This window comes from Myotis brandtii, unplaced genomic scaffold (assembly GCF_000412655.1).
Source record: "Myotis brandtii unplaced genomic scaffold, ASM41265v1 scaffold249, whole genome shotgun sequence".
Lineage (NCBI taxonomy): Eukaryota > Metazoa > Chordata > Mammalia > Chiroptera > Vespertilionidae > Myotis > Myotis brandtii.
Window position 1 is genome coordinate 73,862 of NW_005359430.1, and position 12,175 is coordinate 86,036.

Here is a 12,175-nt window from a genome sequence, read left to right on the forward strand (position 1 = left end):
AGGAAGGCATGCATTTTCTCTTTAGCCCATCCATATCAAACTTTGACCCACATTCCACAAAGGGGGCTCTCAGCAATGTCGTTGGTGATCTCTAAAATGTCAAATCTAGTCACCTCTACTTGGCCCTCTTCTAACTTCTCTGCAGTTAGTAATAGCCAACAACTTCATCATTTTTAAATCCTCACATTTTCTATTTCATTATAACATTCTGAGTTTCTTCATAACCTTTTCAACGTCACTACCTATTTTGAGGAAAAAGGGAGGCATAGTGAAGAGCAAGGACACTGGAGCCAGACTACTGGGCACCACCACTAAAGGAGTAATATTGGGCAACTTAACTTCTTTGTGCCTGTTTCCTTTAAAATGAGAATAATAATAATAATAATAATAATAGTCTCTATCTTATGAATTAGGTACTAACTTATAGGGCTGTTTTAAGGATTAAAAATGTTAATACTTTCATGCACTTATGGCAATGCATGGCATATAGTAATTGCTTAGTAAATTATTCTATCACTACTTTTATTGCTACTGTCACCACCACGAACAACAACACCATGACTTTTTTTTCCTCTTGCTCCTCCTCTCTTCTTGCACCCACAGTTTGGATATTGATGATCCCTACAGTCCTTTTCTCAGCTCTCTTATCTTCTCTGAGTGCTATCCTTGGGCCATCATATCTATTATCAAGTCTTCACATATGCACATATATATATATTTTAAATATATTTTATTGATTTTTTACAGAGAGGGAGAGGGATAGAGAGTTAGAAACATCGATCAGCTGCCTCTTGCACACCCCCTACTGGGGATGTGCCCGCAACCAAGGTACATGCCCTTGACCGGAATCGAACCTGGGACCCTTCAGTCCGCAGGCCGACACTCTGTCCACTGAGCCAAACCGGTTAGGGCTATGCACATATATTTTTATGCCTCTAAAATTTCTATACCAAGTGCTCCAGACTAGCAAATATAACCACCTACTGGACTATATCTTTTTGATGTCACTCTAGTATGTTAAAGTCAAAATATCTAAATGTTAGTGTCTAGTGATAGTATTTTTTCTTAAAACTTTATTTAAAATTTTCTTTTTATTAAGGTCGGCAATCATCCAAACCAGAAATCTCAACTTGATTTTTCCCTTGCTTCCACTTCTAATTGCTGTATTGTTAGAAAGAGATTTTACTGTAAGTAGCAGAGACCTCAAGTAGAAATGGCTCAAATGTGATCATTTATTTTGTTTTATTTACATTCTCTGAGACTTGGTTCTTGTAATGCACTGCTCTTCATCTTGAAAATGGAGACTTCAAGAAAGCAGATGGAGGTTCAGCAATCACACCTGTACTCTGGCAGCAATTAAAAGGAAGAAAAAAGAATTTTATTTTTTAAAAGAACATCCTTCATGTTGTAGGTAGGAATTGTTTCCTAAAGTTGCTACATAGTATAATTTCTCTTACCTCCCATTACCCAGGAGTTAGTCACATGGTACATGTAACTGCATACAAAGCCGGGAAATGGCATCTTTATACTTGATGGCCAGCTCTTAACTAAAAATCAATATATATATATATATATGAAGATAACGAATTATATTTTAAAATTTTAGCTATTTTGAAGTATAATTGAAATAAAAACTATATATTTTAAGTGTACATTATGTGGATTGATATATGTATACTAGAGGCTGGTGCATGAATTCATCCACGGGTGGGTCCCTCAGGGTGACCTGCGGGGATTGGGCCCCAGCTTGTGCCACCATAGCCTGGCACCGCCCACTCACCTGCTCCACCATCCCACCTGCGGGGCGATTAATCAGGGCCAGGTCCCCCACCTGGCTCCCTCAGCACCTGGGAGACAGGTGGCAGCCCTGCCCCTTGCTGCCACCGCTGGTCGCCATTTGTGGGGTGATCAGGCCCCTGCTCACACCCACCTTGGCCTGGCGCCACCAGCTCACCTGCTCCACCACCCCACCGCGGTACCACTCTCATTGGGGCCCATCAGGGCTGGCACTGCCTCCACTGCTGCCTGTTGCGGGCGCTGCGTCGCCGACGCCCGCCATGTTCCACACCACCCCCTGGTGGTCAGCGCACATCATAGCAGGTGGTCAAACTCCTGGTAGAACAATTTGCATATTAGGCTTTTATTATATAGGATATTGTGAAAGGATTCCCCTTACCTAATTAATTAATTATTTAATTCATCACCTCAACTATTTATCTTTTCTGTGATTTAATGAGTGGTCTCTAATAGCTGTTATCTTATAAGTAATAACTTTAATAATTTCTCATATTCTTTCTCTTCTCCATTGCTATTATTTAGTTTAATGTCATCATTCCAAAAATATAAATGCTATGAAACTTGGTCTCTATGTTGCCAATGAAGTCAACTTTCTAGAACATACATATTATCAGCTCAAAATTATTTCTTAACTGTTTCATATTATAACATCTAATTTTTTTGTTAGAAAAGGTAAAAATTATATTCTGTAATGCAGATTAAACTAATTACATAATCTTTGCTCCAAACATTCAGACACATCAAATTATTTGCAACCTCTTGCTGTTCATTTATTTCTCTTTGTGGGTGTGTACATGCTGTTTCTTTTGTGTGAAACATTTCTCTTTCCTTTCAGTCTTTTGTATGTCAATGTGTCCTTCAAGATCAGTTCTGCTATTACTCTCTTACGAAGTTTGTTTTTCTTAAATTAGGATGAGTTGCCCACTTATACTTTCACACCCCGATAGAACACTGTTAATTATATGCATCATACATTCTAGTACAGTGGGGCCTTGACTTACGAGTTTAATTCATTCCGTGATGGAGCTCGTAACTCAAATTACTCGTATGTCAAATCTTAAAGTGAACGAGTGAGACACGTGATGCTGGGCTGATGTTGTGGCATTCACTGTGATGTTCGCTGCGCCAACTAGCGGTGGGGTATCTGAAGCTGGCTCGTAACCTGAATTTTAGCTCGCAACTCAAAGCAAAAAATCGGCCGAGAGATGGCGCGTATCTCGAAAAACTCGTTAGTCGGGACACTCGTAAGTCAAGGCCCCACAGTATACAACTTATTCTCTTGTATTGTAAGTAGAATCCTATATAATAAAAGGGTAATATACAAATCAACCTAATGGCAGAACAACCGGTCATTATGACATGCACTGACCACCAGGGGGCAGACACTCAATGCAGGAGCTGCCCCGTGGTGGTCAGTGCACTCCCACAGGGGGAGCACCACTCAGCCAGAAGCACAGAAGCCAGGCTCAAACTCGCATCCTATTGCCCTTGAAGTCAGCTCCTGGAGCATATTATCTGTAAACCAAGAGCTGTTGCAGTAGAATTTCTGTTGCCCTCTGTGAATGATCCCCAGGAGGGGTGCTTGGGGTGAACCCCCACAGAAGTCAAGGGTCGCCATTATAGTAAAGGCAAAGCAAACCCATCCCCAAACAGAGTGGTTGTACTGCCTCATGGAAGCCACAGAGGTTCAATACAGGGGAGGTCTCAGAGGAAAAAAAATATTGTGATTCACCACCATCTACTGGAATATAGTAGAAAGACCTCTTCAGAAATAAATGTGAAAACAGGAGGACAGCAAATACCATGAAGAATCACAGTAACAAAGATGACCAGAAAGAAAATGAAAAATCCCCAGAAAGCAGGCTGGAACACATAGAAATATGTGACATAATGACAGAGATTTCAAGATTACAGTTCTGAAACTACTCAGTGAGATGTGAGAAAATACTGACAGGCAATTCAGTACACTCAGAAAACAAATCAATGAACAAAATGAGTATTTCTCCAAGGAAATTAAAACTCTAAAAAAGAACCAATCAGAAATTCTGGAAATGAAGCATGCAATTACTGGTAGGGAGAATAAGAGTAAACTTCTGAGCATAGAAAACAGAACCAATCAGTTAGAAGAAAGAACTAGCAATATTGAATATCAGAATCAATAAATGATGCAGAGGGAAAAAGAGAGAGACTTGAGAATAAAGAAAAATGAAAGAACTTTAAAAGACCTATCTGACTCCATCAGAAAAAGCAATATTAGAATTATAAGCATTGTGGAAGAGGAAGAGAGGGAGAGTCTATTAAAACAAAGAGTGGATGAGAATTTCCCAAATCTATGGGAAGCACTAGATCCTCAAACTCAAAAAGCAAACAGAATATCTAGTTACCTCAATCCAAAGAAGCCTTCTCCAAGGCACTTGGTATTGAAGTTGTCAAAAATTAATGACAAAGAAAAAATTCTCAAAGCAGCCAGGGAAAAGAAGGAAGTGACCTACAAAGTAAAACCCATCAGGATTTCATTCAATTTCTCAGCAGAAACAATAAGCCAAAAGAGAGTGGAACCAAATATTCAGTTGTCTGAAACAGAGAAATTACCAGCCACAAATAATATATCCAGCAAAATTATCCTTTAAATATGACGGAGAAATAAAAATATTCCCAGACATACAAAAGCTGAGGGGTTTTATCACCAGAAAACCTCCATTGTAGGAAATACTCAAGGGAGTTATTCTACTTGAAACAAAGAACATAGAAAAATCAAACAGACTGTCAAACATCAGAGGGAAGGCAAAGTAAGGTGGAGGAGGAGGGGGGGAAGAGATCAATCAATGAACTCATATGTGTATATGCATAACCCATAGATATAGACAATAAGGTGGTGAAGGTTTGGGTGCGGAGAGGGAGAGGATAATGGGGGGGAAAGGAGACAGATGTAATACTTTCAACAATAAATATTTATTTAAAAAAAGAACATAAGGTCATAACACTACAAATATGACCAACAAAAAATTTACACATAAGCAGGGATAATTTGTGACAACAAAAACATACAAGGGGAGTATGGGGAAAGGTCTGAACTGGTAAAGAAAGTTGAAGATGCACTCAAAAAGGAAAAAACATACAGCATAAATGCAACTTCGTTTTTTATAAACCTAATGGTAACCATACACAAAAATCTTCAAACAAGAATATATAGCTTCAAAAAAGAGGAAACAGAGAAAAAATGTATGGAACCACCAAACAAAAACAACAGACATAAACATAGAGGAAAAGAACCAATGGAGGCAGAGAGCTACCAGAAAACAAAAGATAAAATGGCTATAAGAAATCCTCATACATCAATAATCACCCTAAATGTAAAGGGTCTGAATTAACCAGTAAAGAGACAGAGTAGCAGAGTGGATCAAAAAACAAAACCCAGCCATATGCTGCCTACAAAAGACACATCAAAGCTACAAAGACAAAGGTAGTAAAAGGGAAGAAATTATTCTCCAAGCAAATAATATCCACAAAAAAAGCAGTTGTGGCCATACTTATATCTGACAAAATAGATTTCAAGATAGTAAGAGACAAAGATGGACACTTTATAAAGATAAAGGGAACACTACATCGGGAGCACCAAAATATATAAAACAACTACTCACAAAACTAAAAGGAGAAACAGATCAAAACACAATAAAAACGTTGGAACACTTAATACTCCATTGATAGGTCTAGACAGATCAAATAAACAAAAAAATCAATAAAGAAATATCAGCCTTAGATGGAACACTAGATGAAATGGACATACTTGATTTATAATAATAAAAACATAATATTCTAATTAGACTGGACAAGCTTCTGGATGAAGCTGGGGCTGCAAGGGAAGCCCAGGTCCTGGGCACCTGCCGGTGGCTGGAGGAAAGCCCAGGTCCCGGGTGCCAGACGGAAGCCGTTGCTGGCAGCTGGGGGAAGGAAGGCCTACTCTTATACAAATTTCGTGTATCAGGCCTCTAATATTTACATAACATTTCATCCCAGAACATCAGATTATACATACTTTTGTATGATACAATAAAAATGAATTACTAGAAAAATAAAATAAAAAGACAAAGTCATAGGAGTTACATTCACCAATTCTTAAAACTATTATTAGTTTCAACAGCATCAAGTAGCTGTCAAATTGCCATCAATGCTTATTCTGAAATTCTGTACTTGTATACAGACTGGGAACAGGTAGTTTGTGGACCAGGACTGACCTATGGACCACAATTGGAGTAGCACTGCCTTACCTAGAACACAAGCTCTACAGCACACACTCTGAGTTAGTTATTTATGTTCTAGCACAGTCTAGGGTAGTTTAAGAGTGAGGATCCAATCTCGAAGACCATACTTAGATTTGTTACACTGACCTTACCATGTTATTCCAGACTAGAGGCCAGGTGCACGAAATTTGTACACAGGTAGAGTCCCTAGGGCTGATCTGTGGAGTGACTGGCGGGGTGATCAAGGGCCCCCACTCACAACCACCTTGGACTGGCATCACCTGCTCGCCAGCCCCGACCCCCACCGCTGTCACCGCTGGTTAGAGCCTGTGGGCTGGGGGCAGCTCCTGCATTGAGCATCTGCCCCCTGGTGGTTAGTGCATGTCATAATGACTGGTCATTCTGCTGTTAGGTCGATTTGCATATTAGAGTTTTATATAGATAGATTACCAAATAGGAGTACCAATATTTTTGTTACTAATATTGGTTGGACTTGGCCCATCAGAGGGAAAGAAAATTTTGTTTAATTACAGGGATTAAATGAAAATTTTAAAGCTATAAGAAATATCCTGCTATACCCACAAGATTATTTCAAATGGGGCTGATCTAATTCATTCCTTGTAGAAATGCTATTTACATTTTGAATTAAGAAGCATTTTTTTTTCTGTAGGTAAAATTTTTGGATTAATTAGAGCTACCTTGTATTTTACTAGTTACTTCAGCATGATTATATTAATTTAAACATAAAAATCGGGCTACTTATGCAGGAGTTGAAGCATGAAAGATCTTCTCAATAGGCTCCTTATTTTGAGCCTTACCAGACAAATTACAGTGTGATTGCTTTTATTTGATCTTTCCTATCTTGAGGATGCATGTTTCACTCCATTTAATTTGATCAAAGAAAGGAAAGTCCATGAGTTTTCCAAAGAACTTTCAGATTCAAAGTGGTAAAGAATATTTTGCATAATTTTACTACTCCATATGGAAAAGTAATTTAAACTTTTGTTTAAGGAAGAAAGGAAAGAAACAAAATGGATGCACATATTACTTAGCTTTGCAATAAAGTTATATAACTTTACTAGAGGCCCAGTGCATGGATTCGTGCACTAGTGGAGGGTGTGGCCTGCGGGGATTGGCCCGCTGTGGGAGCGCTGCTCATCCTGGTCAGCCAAGAGGTTGTGAACCCACCCTCTGAGTGGCTGCAGAATGAGGAAATTAGTCTGAGCTGATATTCCGGGGTAATGTCTTGGGTAAAGGCATGTTCTGTGTCCTAGAGGAACCTGGCGGAGAGCTTTGCACCCCAAAGCCACTCGGTGAATGTCCTTGATGTGTGATGCCAGGTCCGTGACACCATCAGAGATGTTCAGGGCAGCCATGCTCCAGGATCCCCAGCCATCAGGACAGCCTCCCCAGGGGTTCCACAGTCACATTTCCTCTTGCCATCCACCTATGCCAGCTCCCCGCGCTCCTTTTAGAACATACCTTAGAGGGCCTGCATCAGCTGGTGGGATCAGGCCAGAGTCTGGATTGTCTCAGGTATTTGATAGGCGCAGAGACTTGGCCTCACCCTGGGCCTGCTAGTGGCTGCTCCCACTATGGAAGCACAGTGACCACCAGGGGGAAGCTCCTGTGTTGAGGGTCTGCCCCCTGGTGGTCAGTGTGCATCATAGCAACTGGTAGACTGATTGTTCTGGTCCTTCTGCCTTTCGGTCTCGGGGCTTTTATATAAATAGATATTTTGAACAAACACTAGTTTATTTTTACTATGTGTAATATTGTCATTATTATAAAACATAGTTGTCAAACTTTAATGACATGCTAAAAAGTTGGTTCTATTAATTTACATTAAGATAAAATTAAGCTATTTAGGAGCTAATAATAATAAATTTAGCACCATCCAAAACTCCAAGTTGAAGAAATATTGGTGAATCTGTTAGTTAATCATTTTAAGTATCTCACCTCTGTTTCTTCTTTGCATTTAATTCTCAAATTGTTTTTAAGTGTTTAAAACCTCAAACCAGCATTTGTGCTACAAATCTTTTCTGCTATAAATCTGGCAGTTATTTTATTTTATTTAGTATTTTATTTTTGGCAAGTAAAAAACAAATGAAAAATGAGATAATTGTTTACACTTAATCAGATTGCATAAGAGAAAAGTAGGATAATTTTCACAATCCACACTAGTGATAAGTAGATGCACCTGCATATCTCAACAGCTCCTTCCCAGGACCCTGGGGTCTTCTCAAGGGTGTGATCTTACTCATTTAATGAGCCATATGTTAATTGTTGAGCCATTTCTAGTGACTTACCAGGTTGATGTCACCAAGTGACTGGGAATATATAGTAGACTGTCTCATAGCTAGATAGTGGCTACATTTCAAGTGAAATTGGTGACTACACTTATTTTTAAGCAAAGAAAGGGGAAGGGCATTGGTTCAATTCAACAGACATTTATTAAGTGTTCACAAATTGAAGAGGATTAACACTAGTCTAGATTATTGTTATTTTGTAAGACAGGAAGAAATGGAATATAATGGACTATCAGCTTGACCTTTGTTCTCCAGGGAAATCTAACTCAGTGAAAAACTTGTAATTGGACTGTCATAAGGTTTCCACTTCTTATTTTAGTAAGGAATGTAGGTTAATCGGTCATCTACCCACTATATGCACGAGTCTCACTCTAGTGCTCTGAGGCATACATGCTCAGAGATCATCTTCCATAGGAAACCATTTTCTAAGAAATTTATGTACAGTAGGATGTAGTGGATTATTTTTGCTTTCTTTCTTTTAATTTTAGCTTGGATTTAAGAAAAACTTAGACTGTAGAAATGTGAACTTTAAAAGGCTGTCACACTATTCCTGAAGCTCAGTTGTGGAGGCACTTTTATTTAATGCTGCTCCCAGGATAGAAAAGCAACAGGGATAAACTTGAGCATCCATTTTCTTTATAATAGAAAATGTTGGCATCAGTTTCCAATGGAATGTATTAGCAGCTTCATTGTTTACTGAAACTGCTTCAAATTAGAAGGGATTTCTAAAAATAATGAAAATACTTATTTAGGGGAAAACACTTGCTAATTCTGTCCTCAAAAATGCTTGGGCTGAGGGATTTAACTCCATAGAGTTTTAGACAACGAGGGCTGCCAGCAATACTTGAAGCACACGATCAGAGTATCAGGTATGTATTTCATGCAAGGGACTCTGCTGCACACACTCTGCCCTCCCAGGCACCACCCAAAGGTGTATGTTTCTCATGGTACAAGAGGCATGACTGTATCATCCCTTCCTCTCACCATACAAACTATCCTTCTTATTAAATGTATCTTATTGATTTTTTACAGAGAGGAAGGGAGAGAGATAGTTAGAAACATCGATCAGCTGCCTCCTGCACCCCCCAGACCGGGGATGTGCCCGCAACCAAGGTACATGCCCTTGACAAGAATCGAACCTGGGACCCTTGAGTCTGCAGGCTGATGCTCCATCCACTGGGCCAAACCGGTCAGGGCACAAACTATCCCTCTTCATTGTAAATCAGATAATATACATTCAAACCCATTTTAGGAGTGTCCTATGCAAATATAGTATGCATTGTTATAGGCCATGTGTGTAAATGTAGATTCAATCAATTTTCACATAAAAAATAAATACATATTTCTACTTTGTAAGTTACAATTATTTTACTTAATATGCATTCTTTTTTAAATGAGCAACATCATTTTTAAATGTTTTTATTGATTTTTAGAGAGAGAGGAAGGGAGAGGGAGAGATAGAAACATCTATTAGAGAGAGAGAAGCATTGATAGGATACCTCCTGCATGCCCCCCCGCTCCCACACACACACACTAGGGATCAATCCTAAAACCCGGGCATGTGCCCTGACTGGGAATCGAACCTGTGACCTATTGGTGCATGGGCCCATGCTCAACCAACTGAGCACACCAGCTGGGATCAATATGCATCCTTTTTTGGCAACCTCTCTAAATTCTGACCTTTGTTTCCCCTAAACATCTATGGTTCTTCTTGGGTTTCATACCACAAATTTATAATCTGTCAACCCAAGGACTATGCTCTTCTAAATAATTTTTCTTTTTTTCTTATCTTCCACTTTGTTCTTTATATCGCATGTTTGTTTAGATTCACTGCTTAGTGAACAAGACAAATTGCATTGTTTCTGATAGCATCTTATCAAACTTTATCCAGGTAGTTATTAGATGATACTCCAAGTTGCCTCTGTTGTTAAAATCACTAAGTAAATTGAATATAAAAACCTCAGCTAAAATCTCAATAAGAAATCACTAGAATCAGATTATGTTTTATACCATAAATGGATAAACAATGATGACAATACAGAAATAAAGAAAAAAATGTCCAAATACTATATAAATGTCATATTATGCTTATGAAACATTTATAATCACCCTTTGCTTTTGCAACATAAAGTAGTAGAAACTAAAAAATCATTTGTTAGATGAAGAGCATGTATGTGCTAATGTATATTTTCTCTGTTAGTTGTATCACTAACTAAATTTAGGAATAATCGCCTCTATCAGTAATATTTTACTATGTGAAAACTTTAAATTCTAACCAGAATATTTTAGTTCAGCATAGATAGATAGATATGCCCCCAAAAAGAAGTCACAGAAAAAAGATAATAACACTTAATAAGCACTTATTCTGTACAAGGGGTTTTCCTGGCTCAGTTCTTTACATTCTTTAACTTACTTAATCCTCTCTAAGCCTTAAGAAATAGAAATCATTATGCTGTTTTTATAGATGAAGAAACCGAGGCATATAGAGCTCACATACCTTGCTGAAAGTGACATTAGGAATGAAAACCACATACTTAACCACTGGATACACTGAATCTCCATTAATGGGGATGTGCATTAATGGAGATTAATAGCATTTGCATTGCTAGTAATTTAAACAACATTTTTGTAACAAATGAATGTTTATAGCATTTGGGGAATATTTTGTGTGACTAGTAGATATTGACCATTTTTAATATCATGAATTTTATCATTGAAACTGAGAATATCAGAGTTAGAAGAATCATGAAAAATAATATATTCCACTCCCTTTGTGCGTATCAAAAAACTAGGGCTGTTTCATAGCCAAATTTGCCTCTTGCTAGGGCTATTTAATAGTATATCTTCTGACTATATGCTGGGAGCAAAGAAGTGCAATGAAATTACCTGGGATTGGTTTTATTTCAGTTGGGTCTAATTTAGATGTGTTCTTTAACAAGTTTTATTCTATTCCTCCCACTCAGTCTTCATGCCCAATGCCAAATAATTGAGTCACATTAATGATTTCCTCCTAACTAACTCATTAAACTCTCAAAGGCATTAAAACACACACACACACACACACACACACACACACACACACACTCACAACAAAACAAAACAACCTTTAAATATCACACAACCTACTGAATCTCTGAGGACCTCTTGGATTAGAGCAAACCTGGAAGGAAATTAGGACTACTTAGGTTAGGATGTTAGGCTCATGATCCTAGGCTGGAGCATTGGGATGAGGGCCCTCAACATCCCCAGGCAACATGGGTTTCTACTAGAATTTGCAAATTGCTGCAGCATCAACAGGTATTTGGCTTGTTGTAATGTTCTAACTGACAGGTGACTTTGGCCTTCTAGTACCAAAAGATTAGGTGCAAAAATGTTCCTAAAATGTACCAATAAGCTGTTATCTACAAAAAAATCCAATTTGTTTAAGTTTTTTAGATACATTTAGAGAGACATATGTGTTTAAAAACAAGCCAAACCAATGGACATGGACAACAGGGGGATGAGAGCATGAGGGTGGGGGGGGAGGGCAGGGAGTAATAAAGAATTAAAAAAATAAAAAAATAAATAAAAATAAAAAAATTATCAAGTACACATTCATGAGTATATGTAGCAACAAAAATATTTTGTTTAGGGTTTTACTGAAGAATGTGAAAGGTACTAATAAATATAATTATGAAAAAGAAGGTATTAATTTTTAATGGACACAAAATGGTAATTTTAATGATGTTTTGATTGAAATTCTTTTTTTTTTAAGTTAAATCTTTATTGTTCAGATTATTACATTGGTTCCTCTTTTTTCCCACCATAACTCCCCTCCACCCAGTTCCC